Source organism: Chiloscyllium punctatum, chromosome 5 (assembly GCF_047496795.1).
Source record: "Chiloscyllium punctatum isolate Juve2018m chromosome 5, sChiPun1.3, whole genome shotgun sequence".
Taxonomy (NCBI): domain Eukaryota; kingdom Metazoa; phylum Chordata; class Chondrichthyes; order Orectolobiformes; family Hemiscylliidae; genus Chiloscyllium; species Chiloscyllium punctatum.
In genome coordinates, this window is record NC_092743.1 from 31,120,034 (window position 1) to 31,132,367 (window position 12,334).

A 12,334-nucleotide genomic window follows, 5' to 3' on the forward strand; every position below is an offset into this window, starting at 1 on the left:
ATATGTCTTCATGCACTCACTTTAAACTGTAGAAAAAATATATTTCCAAAGGACTATTATTGGCAGACTTTCTATAGTAGAGTTATGTCCCAAGAGGGTATTGGGTTCATAGTTTAAGGAGTCTTTGAGGAATAACTGATTTTGATGTGAGATATAAATATGAGTGTGAATTTATACGAAATTAACCACTTGATATTTAAAAGATTCAAAAAGGCTTCAGGATTGAAACCTTTTTCCACTACCAGATATGTAGGTGGAGAATTTGGATTTTTAGATTTCTCCATGGATTCTGAGATCAGCTGATATGGATACTAGGTGAATTGGCAAGGAAGTTTTGCTTGCCTCATTGCTATGTATCTTGGCCCTGTCACAGACCTTCCCTTTTGTTCTTCATCCACCCTCCACTTGTTTAATATCTCTAAATTTTCAAAACCGATTTTTGCTCAATAAATCCACCTCAGTTTAAAGCACCCATTCAGAGTCAGATCTTGCTCTCAAGAGCCTGCTGACTCTGGAAATTAATCCTAGGCAGCCATGATGGTGAGGATTGTTAGTTCTCTGTGAATTCATCACAGTTGTGATAACAGCAGTTGGGCCCTCTAGCCTCTGCCTCTCACACCTGTCAACCCTCCCACTAATGTACCATGGCCCCATGTTTCATACCAACTCAATGCAATCCCATACCCTCTGTGCCTGTTGATGCCAACCTATGTCCCTCATCACCCTCCATGACCTTTTGTACCTCCCATGCCAACTTAATACCCTCACTAACCCCTCACTTCCTCAATGCCTATTTTGCATCTCCCCACAGAATCCATGTTAAATACGAAAGGAAAATATTGTGGAAGCCAGAAATCTGAAGCCACAATAGAACCATACATCATTCAGCCTGCCAACATCTGTGGAATGAGAAAAAAGAATGAACATCTTTGGGGTTGATGATCAAAACTGGGAACAGTTTGAAAAGTAATAGGCCTGAAGGGCAATTGAAGGAGGGGAGGTTGGTAAAAGAATAAAAAGGAAGGTCTGTAAAAGGGTGAAAGACTAAAGGTGGTTCACTGCCAAAGGACTTTGTGAAGTACCAAGCAAAAAAAACAAGTACCTCCAGAATGAGTTAGTGACAGGATTATATAATCATATCGTGCAGTCATTATTGGGTAGCTCGGATGTTCATCAGAAATGCAGGCGGGACACTGACCTCATTGGAATGTCAGTTGGCCTGCCTCTCACTCCCTGTCAATCAAGACCTAGATCCCGCCCATCATGTGCGCCGATTGGCTGGTGGGCATAGGACAGCCGCTGTGGACGTCCATTGGATCGAGGGCATGTCAATCCGATAGAGGCGGACGGGCATGGTGGGCGTCCCGCCTTTCGATTGGACAAGCGAGCTGCCAGTCCATGGTTGGGGCGGGGCACGGTCGGAGTGACGGTTTTGGGCCTAGGTGATATTTTTGTTGTGAGAGAAAACAGTAGCTTCAAAAGAGAGAGAGAGAGAGAGAAATGATATCGGAGAGAGAAAAAGGTCAAATCAAAGACGGAGGCGAGTCGGTGACAGATCGGGCCCGACAACGGGGAGCGTAAACAAAATCGAAATGTGACATTTTATTTCTTCCAGTTTCGAAGATGACACCGTTTTGCTGCGGGAGCCGGTTTAAGGAGGGAGGGAGCGGGCGGGCGGGTGATTTATACCGGGCCGGGCTGCAGCTGGACGGATCAGGCCGCTTCGTCCAGCAGGGCCTTTCGTAAGTGACCAAGTGTGCTCAGGCGGGAGCCGGAATCCCCAAAATTGACCACCATTTGGGCAGAGGAGGGAGGTTGGTGTTGTGGAAGATTCTGAAATTTTTCCCCCTCTCTCTCCCCCTGATGTCTCAGTTATCTTTCTCAGGCTCGTTTTTTTTTCCCTCCTCTTTTAAAAACTAGCTTTTAAGTTGTCCGCGCTCGAACAAACAGTGATTTTGTTTTCTTTTGTTAGTGTTAGGATGCGAGAAGTTTGATTTTTACCTTTAGTGGACATAATTGCTGACTTTCCTGAGTTGTTTGTCCTGATATACTGTTTCTCAGTGTTTGTGTTAGTTAAATACAAGTAAGAGATTTTGGTCTTCTTGCCACTTTCCACCTCTCCTTTCGCCCCATTCCCATTCTTCGCCTCCCATCTTCTCGCCCCCCCACTTTCCACCCCCCCCCCCCAAGTTATTTTTTAATTCATCAGTGTATTGCTTCTCATTTGTTTCCTGTCAATTTGTGATCCTATTTGGTCGAGAAGTGTCAACTACTTGGCATTTGTAGCGATGTCCTAAGAAATGTTCCTCTCTCTGTCCAATCCACATGCATTCCAATTGTATTTAATTTCTCTATCCTGCTATCCCTTCCATTCAGGCAGTGGTCAAGCTGTATATTGAGTTTGGACGTTGATAAGTGTTCAATGAATTGAGTAATAGATATTAGCTTTGTTATGAGTTTTAGAGGTGTTGATTAGAGTTTGTATGCATAGGATTTTTTCAAACTAAATTGATTTCCAGTGGGATTACTTTTGTGAAGACTCAGGTAAAGAGGTGTTATTTTACTTGATTGTGCCCATTTCTGCAAGTAGATAGAAAGGAAGGGAGTAGCTAAAATGAGTACCGTTCCTTAAGGGATGACATTTGTGAGTTAAAAATGAGAGCAAGGAAATGTATACTTTCAAAAGTATTTTATATCTGTCTTCGCGGTAAAGACATAAAAGTTTTAGTATTGGGAGAAAATTGAGGGCAAAAGGGATGTAGAAACTTCATCACTAAGACTAGAGGTATAAGTATTTGCAAAATTCAAGTGCTAGGACTCACTATTACACTGGACAGATGGCTTGCATCGATATGATCTTAAAAGAAGTGGTATCAAGGTTAATGGATGCATTATTTATAATCTTCCAGAATTTGCTTAAAAATGGCATATCTATTCAAGGATAGTAACTAAAATCTGGAAACTTGGTCAGTAAGCATAAAATTGTTTATTAGAAAAATGTTGGGTCAGTTGTATGTCATAGGGCATTTAGAAAACCGTATTAACTCCGCTTGGTTGTATTATCAGATTGAAATCATGTTTGATGAACTTATTCAGTTCCATGAGGATGTAACAAGCAGGGTGAAGAGAGACTAGAAGATGTTTAAATTTCCAAAAGTAATTGAGGTCCCGTGGAAGGTTACTGCTGTGCAAAAGTTAAGAGTTCATGATGTTGTGTAATACAGATATATTTTATTAGCTTTAGATCGACGATTGACTGACAAACTGGGAGCAACAAGTGGGAATAAGTTGGAGATTAAAAACAATGACTGCAAATGCTGGAAACCAGATTCTGGATTAGTGGTGCTGGAAGAGCACAGCAGTTCAGGCAGCATCCCAGGAGCTTTGAAATCGACGTTTCGGGCAAAAGCCCTTCATCAGGAATAGGTTGAAGGGCTTTTGCCCGAAACGTCGATTTCGAAGCTCCTTGGATGCTGCCTGAACTGCTGTGCTCTTCCAGCACCACTAATCCAGAAATAAATTGGAGATTGTCAGGTCAACAAAGCAAAATTTTTCAAGTGCCATAGAGTTCACAGGGCCTCAATCATTTACATCCAGATCCAATATACACTGTAGGACTAAGACACAAAGAGAATTGGGAAGTAAATCTTGAAGAAATGTCAGAAATCTACAAAAGAATATAGATTTGATTATGGGAATAAGTAGAAATTTGACAGAGTACAGGAAACTGATGTGTACTTTAGCAAAAAAGAAGATAAAAGTACAATATTACACAATTGAAAGAGAATGCAGGGCGTTGTAGTGCAGAGGGATTTCGGTGTTATTGTACATTGAGTCAAAAGATAAGCATGTATTTACAGCAAGTAATTAAAGGAAATGGAATGTTAGTCTTCATTTAAAAGAAGAATGGAATATAAAAATAGGGAAGTCTTGTTACTACTGTATAGACATTGTTGAGACCTCGCCTAGAGTATTGTGCACTGTTTGGTCTTTTATTTAAAGAGGGATAAACTTGCATTAGTGTCACTTCACAGAAGGTTTACTCCGAGGATGAAAGGTGGTCTTATGACGAAATGTTGAGCAGGCTTAGCCTGCACTCAGTGGAGTTTAGAAGAAATAAAGATTATCTTCTTGAAACACATCAGATAGTAAGAGGACTAGACAGGATAAATGCTGAGAGAATGTTTTTCTTCTTCTTGAAGGAATCTAGAACCAGGGACACAGTTTCAAAATAGTGAGATTTTTATGTGAGGCAGAGGTGAGGGAGAATTTCTTCTGAGGATTGTTAATCTTTAGAATTCTTTATTCACCAGTAAGCTTGGAAGACTACATAATTGTCTAACTCAGCCTTGAACTTTCTTTACATGTTTAGTGTGCAAGAAAGTTGACAGTTATTGAGAGGCAGGCAGTAAGGTGATATTAAAGCTTCAGTCATGTCAGCAATTATATTATTGAATGGCAGAATTGCATTTCTTTACAAATAACCTAATGCTGCTCCTATTTGTTTTTCAGCAGGCCAGATTTTCTGGATATTGAGGAACAGCAGGAAATAACTATTCTTTCTTTTTAAACTTTAGTTATGATTTATTTATACTTGACATGAGTTAGGAGTTCTAGAAGTAAGGAATATGCTTGTGTCTGTAAAATTGTTTGTGATAATTCACTTTTATAAGGACAGGAGTGTTTTCTGCTAAGCTGGAGTGGTGTCTCTGAGGCCGCAAAGTCTAATTGTCAAGTAAACAAACTCAGGTCAATCATTTAATTATCTTGTCTGGAGCTTTGGTGACTGGGAAGTGCTGATAATATTTAGACTTCAAGCATTGGTTGTTACAAACTTGAGAGTATTTGGTCACTAGAAATTTGATCTATTTTCCATGTTTGTTTGAAAATGTTAAGTTCCCTGCTACTGTGGTTGAAAGTCAGAATTGACTTTATTGTAAAAGTAATGTTCATGTTACTGTGATTGAATTAGATCTTCCATCATCTATTCAAATTAAATGTATGAGCTAATGTACACTGTTACAGTGTGTAGAATCCTTGGTACTGAATGTAATAAACAAGAGGAATAGCTATAGAATTCCTAAGTAGAAAGACTTCAGCAACAAAGTTTTTTTTAGCATTTTTAATCCCTGATGTTTCAACCTTTGGCTTCAGTAAAACACATTTACCGGAGTGAAATGTCGTGCATTCAATCCCACTGCAGTGATTTAAATTCATAATCTGGCTACACCTGTCTAATAGTGCACTGCACTACTGACGATGTTACCTTTCAAATGAGACATTAAATTGAGACTCCATTTTCCCTTTTGCGTAATTGTAACAGGAGCCATGGCACTTTCTAAAGAAGACGAGAGGAATTCTGTTATCCTGGCCAAAAAATCGTTGCACTAGTATTATATGCCATTTCACTTGTGGGACTTTGCTGTGCACTAATTGGCTGTAGTGTGTCCTTGTATGACAATGGTGACTACATTTCCAAAGTAGTATAGTGATTGAAATGCTTTGAAATGGTCTAAGGTTTTGAAAGATTTTAGGCATGAATCTTTTTACCTTGCTTTCTTCATTTGAAAAATGTGTTTTTAGTCTAGCCAGTTACCAGCTGAACTTTCAGAGGAACCTTGGGAAAATATAGTTAATGCTAAACCATCATTGTTAATGACGACAGTTAACCTTGATGCATAACAAATCTGCCACTTTTTAAGGAGGGGGATTTATGTTCAGTCTTTGCTTTACAATCCCTACGCTGGTCAGATTTTTCTGTGGGTAGTACCTTGACTGCATTATTTTCTTCTTTTACTTTTGAATTTACTGTATTAATGTCTTTTTTCCCCGAAAGATGGTTGTAACTTAGCAGTGGCTAGTTGGGTAAAGAACCATGTTAAGTTTATGCAAAGAAGTTTTTTTTTAATCCAAAGAGGCTGGAAATTGTTTTCTTTTATTTGTAGCCAGGAATTTCCTAATTCCCAAGAGGAAAGAATACAGTTTCCTTTACTGAGACAGTCCTGGAAGTAATGACAAGGTGTATTGTCATTTTCAGCTATTTGGGGAATGTGCCTCAGAAAACACAAGTTATGACATGACAGTATTCTCTATTATTTGCCCACAGTCTTGAAATCTAATTGAACCCTTAATTTTCTGACTGAAGAAGAGTATTGCATGTTCAGCTAACAATAGAAGAAACGAAAATGGTTCAAAAATGTTTCTTAAAGTACTTCAAAGGTCAGACTGGACATTCAACATTATTTACAATTGCCATAAATTGGCTAAAGTTGTAGAGATGTACAGCACAGAAACAGACCCTTTGGTCTCTATGCAGACCAGATATCCTAAACTAATCCAGTCCCATTTGCCAGCCTATATCCCTCTAAACCCTTCCTTCCTATTCATATACCCATCCAGATGCCTTCTAAATGTTGTAATAGTACCAGCCTCCATCACTTCTCTGGTAGCTCATTCCATACACTCACCACTGTCTGCACGAAAAAGTTGCTCCTTAGGTCCCTAGTTCTGGACTCCCCTACACCAGGAAAAAGACATTATTTATTTACCCTATCCATGCCTCTCATGATTTTATAAACGTCTGTAAGGTCATCCCTTAGCCTCTGACGCTGCAGGGAAAGCAGCCTCAACCTATTCAGCTTCTTCCTAAAGCTGCAACCTGGCAACATCCTTGTAAGTCTTTTCTGAACCATTTTAAGTTTCACAACATCCATCCTATAGGAGGGATATCAGAATTGCACACAATATTCTATACATGACCTAATCAATGTTCTGTACATCTCCATGACCTCCCAATTCCTATACTTTATGCTGTGACCAATAAAGAGTTTGTTGTGTAATTGTTTCACAGGCATTCATCATTGGTGTCATTCTAGTGATAGTAGAGTAGCAAAGATATGTTCCATGATGTTCCTTCCAAAGTGTAATGTGGACCTTTTGCTCGACAGCTTGATATTTTTATTCAGCCTGTTCACTGATGTTATGTGGAGCAGATGGGACTTGAACCTGAACTGCTGGTGTCTGAGAAAAGGACAATACGACTTCACCACAAAGCTCTGCTCCACAACTAGAAACGTTTTTTAAAAAAAAACCTGTTTAGAGATGTTACGCCACAGTTTTGGTGCAGATGGGACTTGAACTCAGGTCTCCTGGCTCAGAGGTAATGACACGTCACTGTGCCACAAAGCTCAGCTCTACAGGTGCTACCTATCTTCTCAATCAGCCTGTTCAGAGATGTTATTACACTTCTCGGGAACAGGTGGGACTCAAACCCAAATTTTTGGTCCAGAGTTAGAGCCACAAGAGGGCCCTTCTGCTCTGCAGCTAAAATTAGACACAAATCAGGTTAAGACCTCTGCCCAGTTCAAGGCAAATGCATGACTGTGGCCCTGCACACAAACAGAATTTTGTCTGTCATGTGCCTAGCTTAGGGCAAACTTTTGGTAAAGTTTCATTTGAATAACTGTTTTCTGAATTCAAAGTAATGGACATATTTGTTAATATTTACAAATAAAGAGCAGTTGACTGCAGGAAAAGAATTGACAATGCTAGTTAAGGTTAAGTTGAAGGCAGGTTATTGATCTAGTTATATGGTCGAAGGTATAAAGTATAAATCATGGGTATATATTCAAATTGGTGGGAAATGTCAAGTGATGAACAGATTTGCTTTAGAACCTTGGTTATTCACTAATAATACTTTGCTGATATAAAACATACATCTGAGTTGCTGATGAAGAAGTTTGGTCATGAAGTCAATAGCATAAAATTACCAAAAAGTTTTGATAGTTTAAGCAAATGAACAAGTGCATTACAGTAAATGTGAGGCCATCCACTTTAAACCAATAAGGGCTAGATCCTAGATTTATTAAAGCTGTAATCTTAGAACAGTGGACATCAACAACAGCATGTTAGGGTTCTGTATAGATAGATCATGGAAATATAGCGATTAGGCAGAAAAACATCTATAGCTTCAGTCATTTAGACCATTAGTTGTTTTCTTTAGGTGGTTAAAATGTAAAGGAGAGGAAGTTTTCTAGTCATGTGAAACCTTGCTTGCACCATATCGAAAATGCAGTGCACTTTTCTGGACAGCACAACATTTAAAGGATACAGTAGCGCCTTGACTTACGAATTTAATCTGTTCCAGGACCCATTCGCGAACTGAATCAATTTTTCCCATTGTTCGGATAGCGTAAGAATGTTTGGACGGCTGTTCACAGCGCACGCGCCAAAGACGAACTGAATGAGATGACATGGGGCCCGAGAGCTTTTGCGTAGCAAGCGCGTAGCAAAGCAGAAGAATGAAACCACATGGTCACACACTGGTTTTTTGCGTTCGTACCTTCAATTTTGTACGTACGTTGAAGCAAAAGTTTACATACAATCCTGTTTGTAAACCGACTTGTTCGTGAACGGGGACACTCGTATGTCGAGGCGCGACTGTATTTTGGTTTTGAAAGGAATGAAGTGCGCTCGGGCTAAACAATGGAGAGAGATTACATGACAAAAGGTAGTGAGTCCTGGTATATAGATAGGCAGAATGGCTGCCTTCTCAGATTACATATCATGGCTTTGTTGGCTTTCCAAAGAAGCAATATAGCTTGGGCTGCATCCTGACTTGCTCTCTGTTCCCCTGCAATTTCTTCCTTTCCAGATAATAAGCAAATTCCCTCTTAAATGCTTTTATTGAACCTGCTGGTCAGGCAGTCTAGCAACTTTCTTTTTCCCCTCCTAGAATCCCTACAGTGTGGAAACAGGCCTTTCAACCCAATGAGTGCACACCAACCCTCCAGAAAGCATCCCATCCAGATCCACCCTGTGACTCTATCCCTGTAACCCTGCATTTCCCATGGCTTATCCATCTAGCCTGCACATCCCTGGACTTTATGGGCAATTTTGCATAGCCGATTCACTTAACCTGCGTGTCTTTGGACAGCGGGAAGAAACAGGAGCACCTGGAGGAGACCCATGCAGACACAGGGAGAGCATACAAACTCCACATAGACAGTCACGGGTGGTAATTGGACTCTGGTCCCGGAGCTGTGAAGCAGCATTGCTAACCACCGAGCCATTGATTGCCCATTTCCTTTTCTTTTGTTAATACCTTAAATATGTGCTGTTTGGTTCTCAATCCTGCCACCACCGGAAATCGTTTATCTTTTATCTTTTCTGTCTGTACCTTTCATGGTTTTCAAAATCTTTTCTGAAATCTCCTTTCACATTCCATAATGATAAGGAAACAACTCGAACTCTTCCAATTTATATACGTCACTGAAGTTCCTCATTCCTGGAACTATTTTTGTTATCTTTGCACTCTAAGCGCTTTGCATCTTTCCTAAAGTATGGTGCCCAGAACTGAATACATTATCTGAGGCTGAACCAGCATTAAGTTTAACAAGTGTAACCAATTGAAAGATGACTTAATTGCAAGGATTTTGGATTTTGAAAAGAGTTGATAGGAATTACGTTGATGGACATTTAGGATTAAGCGGCATCAGAGCTGGTCCATTCAGGAACAGATTTCGGCAACACAATGCAGAGTGGTAGAAGTGTAGAACACTGAGTATTCTAACTCTCAGAAGCTAGATCAGTTGATGTTTTAATTTTATTTTTAATCTCCTTGTTCAGAAATGTTGTGATACACCTCCATAGCACACGGGTTTGAACCTGGACATTCTGGCCAAGAAGTAGGGTCACTACCACTGTGTCACCACAGCCCCAATTAATAATTTCAATGATGATCAGTAGGCCTTTGTTGAGGAAGAATATTAAGGAAATGAGGGCTGTTGTGAAGTTGCATTGTCTTTACCCCTGAACCAGGAAGCCTGGGTTTAAGTGCCACAAGCTCCAGAGGTATGTAATTGCACAGGTTGCTTAGAAATGTATTTTAAAATTAAAGCCATAAGACAAATGAATGAATTTGGAATGCAGGTTACCCATGATCTCATTGAATGGTCAAACTGCTTGGGTAGCAGGCTGAATGCAATAAAACATATTAGTAGGCCACAAATAGATAATGTGTTTCGACCCACAGAAATTGATGTTGTCATTTCTACTGTTCCTAACTATATATGGATTCAGAAATGATTTGGGGTAAATTTTTTTTTAGATTGGATTACTTAGTGTGGAAACAGGCCCTTCGGCCCAACAAGTCCACACCGACCCGCCAAAGCGCAACCCATCCATACCCCTATATTTACCCCTTCACCTAACACTACGGGCAATTTAGCATGGTCAATTCACCTAACCTGCACATCTTTGGACTGTGGGAGGAAACCGGAGCACCCAGAGGAAACCCACGCAGACACGGGGAGAATGTGCAAACTCCACACAGTCAGTCGCCTAAGGTGGGAATTGAACACAGGTCTCTGGCGCTGTAAGGCAGCAGTGCTAACCACTGTGCCACCATGCCGCCCATTTACAGATGTTGAATTTAGTTGGAGAGGACAGTTAACATCTTGAAGGTAGTAAGTGAATGACCGAAAAATTGGCAATATTTACAAATGAATGAAACAATATCTGATGGACCTTAGGGGAAATGTTAGGGAAAAAATGTGTACGTTGACATTAAGTCAAGGTATTGCAGATTAGAAGACTGATAAATGATTGAATGAGTGGGATGAGTCTTACTGGAAATACTGGAATATATCCAGAAATGCAGAACAGTATGTCAATAAGCCAGTAAAATTCTGAACTATGCAGTATTGCCAGTTATCTAGCGTATGTATTTTGAGGCCATATACTAAAACAGTATGGTACACTTTGAGTATCTGCCCTCTAACATCTGGATCAGCACAAAGGGTAATACATTTGAGCTTTAATGTCTAAAATTTAAGTTATAAGCTTTGTTTGTGCATGCAAGTCAGTTTTTAAATTTAGTTTTTAGCTAAAAGGGGAAGATGTTGACAATAGGCAGGTAAATGATTAATTTTGGAAATGTAGAGAATCAGAGGAAACTGATTTAAGGTAATTGACCAAAAAAAAACAGTGCTGACATGAAGGAAAAGCACTTAAAGCAGTGAGTAAAGGAAGGTGACATCTAGGCTTCTATGAGAAAACTGGATTGTCATGTGAACAGGTAAATACTACAAGGCTGCATGTAACGTGTGGAGAGTGGGACCTTGTGGCAGAGACCTAACACTATCTATTTTTCTAATCATCCTATTCAGAGTTGTATTGCACACCTCTGGAGCAGGTGGGACTTAAATCTCAGTCTCTTGTTCCATAAGTAGGAATGCTACCTCTGTGCCCCAAGAGGGCCCCCAGAAAACTAGCACAAATGCTTGGGGCCAAATTGCCCCCACCTGCACTGTATCCAATGATTCTGTGAAAAAATTTGCTGTCTTTGAGCACTGAGTTGGAAGCAAAGGCTCTGGTTTTTTGAGATGCAGAACTGGAAATTGATGAAAGGGAGCTGAAATTGTAACTTCATTTACAGTGTTATCTTTTTATATACTGATGACCTCTTTCATAAAATCTTAATTTGTGATTTGTATTCATTATGGGTAAATTTCAGACTGGTGTGTTTTAACCCAATGACAGGGCAAATGGCCCACCTAGATTTTCAATTGAAGCACAAACAGAATCCTGTTTAAAATGAATACATTACCGTAGTGCTTAACTTTATAGCAGCATTGATATATCTTCAATTAAGCTCTCAAACAAAACCACAGTGAATACAAGGTTGTAGGAAATTTCGCAGTTCAGTCTTTTCTGACTGTAGTCCACTGCACGTAAAACCTGAATATTATCTAATTTTCTAGCCCAAGCCTTAAACATGATTTAAATTATAAGCCTCGACATATTGATGGTGCAAGTTGAGAGATTGAATTCAGAGTTTTGACAACCAATTTGCACTAATACAGCACTGAACTGCATTGGTTGCAGTACTACTTTTGCCCTTAATGTGTAGATATAAAAACACAAATCTTTATTGACAATGTTTTTCTTGCCCTCCGAAGGCAGTTCAATGGACACTGAGGATGACTTTTTTCCAATATGGTGTTGTGGGTCCTGATGACAAAATAGGCCGCTGTATCAGAAAACACTGCCACGGATGGGACAAGTCAACTTTAAAGACATGGTTGGTTGGGGTGTTTGGGTGTACGCGAGCTCCTTTGGCTCTTTGTACTTGACCTTCATCTGAGCCTGTCAAAGATGCTCAAAGTGGTTGGAATCTTTGTAGTGCTTCTTCTTCAGTCTGAGCAGTCTTGAACAAGAGATTCCTATCAAGTTAGTGGGTGTATTTCTTTTTTGTTTCACAAGAAGGCTTTGAGGACATGGTTGAAAAATTCCCTTCCCCCTCTGGATAACTGTTTGCTGTGACAGAGCTCAG

The 12,334-nt window shown here is 39.9% G+C and overlaps 1 protein-coding gene across 1 annotated transcript in view; it reads left to right on the forward strand.

Annotated features, from left to right (window-relative positions):
- Positions 1-1,762: 1,762 nt before the first annotated feature.
- The window catches only part of zfat (zinc finger and AT hook domain containing), a 236,288-nt gene continuing 225,716 nt past the window's right edge, over positions 1,763-12,334 (forward strand). The window contains exon 1 of the mRNA XM_072569983.1: positions 1,763-1,814. The gene's annotated coding sequence lies outside the window, so the exon portion shown is untranslated. The remainder of the gene's footprint in view (positions 1,815-12,334) is intronic.